The sequence below is a fragment of the Ictalurus punctatus genome, chromosome 3 (genome assembly GCF_001660625.3).
Source record: "Ictalurus punctatus breed USDA103 chromosome 3, Coco_2.0, whole genome shotgun sequence".
In the NCBI taxonomy this organism is placed as follows: Eukaryota; Metazoa; Chordata; class Actinopteri; order Siluriformes; family Ictaluridae; genus Ictalurus; species Ictalurus punctatus.
The window spans coordinates 18,997,264-18,999,067 of NC_030418.2; the positions used below are offsets into that span (position 1 = coordinate 18,997,264).

At 35.8% G+C, this 1,804-nt stretch overlaps 1 non-coding gene across 1 annotated transcript; it reads left to right on the plus strand.

Annotated features, from left to right (window-relative positions):
- Window positions 1–1,204: 1,204 nt before the first annotated feature.
- Window positions 1,205–1,309, plus strand: LOC124627745 (U6 spliceosomal RNA). The gene has a single exon (XR_006982307.1). It is a non-coding gene; the product is annotated as a U6 spliceosomal RNA (small nuclear RNA).
- The last annotated feature ends 495 nt before the right edge of the window (window positions 1,310–1,804 follow it).

Genomic DNA, 1,804 nt, shown 5'->3' on the forward strand with positions numbered 1-1,804 from the left:
TCTGGGTTCTTTATTTTCTTCACAATGCTGACTGGATGATTCTACAGGCCTTAATCATTCAGTCTGAAAACACAAAGAGTACTCAAAACCACCATACTTTTTCAAATCCACTCGGCCTTCTGCACTTGGCCTTCGGAATGGTTTCATATTTTATAATGTTCAAAGCTCACAGAGTTTAGTTCAGTCTGCATTATTACATCTCATAGGGCAAGTATTAAACCTTTTACTCATGATAATACATAATAAGTGCTAAGAATTGTTTATAGTTTGTTAATAACTTGTTAGTCTGTGATAACTTTTTGTTACTCTCTACTAAAATGAAAGTTAAGAATTTTGAAGGACAGAAAACAAATTCTTGTTGACACTGGCAGACATAAAATCCAGAATCAATTCACTGGACAGTATAATCAGAATAATAATTTTGTCAGGTTATTTGTCAAGTTTATTATGCCAGACCTACACTGTATGATTTTAAATAATTTAGTCATGATTTTGCTGTCAGCAACAATTTCTTGCATCATGGCCAGATCATAGGTGAATCAGATGTATAGAGTTGTACAATGAATCAGAATACACAAGTGTGAACTGACCTAGAATGGCTTTGGTCAGGTCACTAACAGAGCTTCATAAGTCATCCACAGAGATTGGAGAACCTGCCAGAAACCATCTCAGAAATGCTCCATCAATCAGGCTTTTATGGTAGAGTGGCTAGATGGAAGCCACTCCTGGGTAAAATGACGATGTCAGGGACTTAAAAGACTCTGAGAGCATGAGTAAAAAGATTCTCTAGTGTTATGAGACAAAAAAAAAGTGCAACGTTTGGCAAAAATTAGGTACTGCTCATGAACTGCTAATACCATCCCTACAGTGAAACATGATGGTGATATCATCATGCTATTGGATTGCTTCTCAGTGGCAAGGACAGGGGAACTGGTCAGAATTAAGGGAAGGATGAATGCAACCATATAAAAAGAGGTCCTTGTAGAAAACCTGCTTCAAAGAACATTAAACCTCAGACAACTTTTAGAATAAGAACAAGCAGAAGATTACAACCAAGACAATGATGGAGTGGCTTTGGAACAAGTCTCTGAATGTCTTTGGGTGGTCCAGCCAAAGACTAGACTTGAATCTCACAGAACATCTGTGGAGTTCACAGACGCTCCCCATCCAATCTGACTGAGCTTGAGAGTATCTACCAGGAAGAATGGGAGAATCTGCCACATATACTAAAGTTGGAACAATACAGAGAAGATTAGCATGAACCTTGTGCAAGGATGACACGCAAAATCATGAAGCATTACCAAATCCCAGTGTGTAAAGCTTGTAGAAACTTACCCAAGAAGGCTGAAAGCTGTCATTAATGACAAAGTTGCTACAAAGTACTAAATAAATGGTCTAAATGCTTATCTAAATGAGAGATTTAATTTTTTTAATGAATGGTCAAAATTACCAGATAAGTACATTAAATACATTTTAATTTAAATCTATACCACAATAATTTGTGCAAAATGGGTGTATATATATATAACTTATTAGCAAAAAATGATCATCCCTTTTTCAGGAGAATGTATTTTATAGATAATTTTGTAAAATCCAAATAAGTTTTACAGATCTTTATTGGAAAGGGTTTAAACAATGTTTTTCATAATAAACAATTAATGCACATGCCCCTGTGGAACAGTCCTTAGGACACTAAGAGTTATACAGATGGTAGGCAATTAAGGTCATAGTGACAATAACTTAGGACACTAAAGAGACCTTTCTACTGACTCTGAAAAACACCAGAAGAAAGATGCCTAGGGTT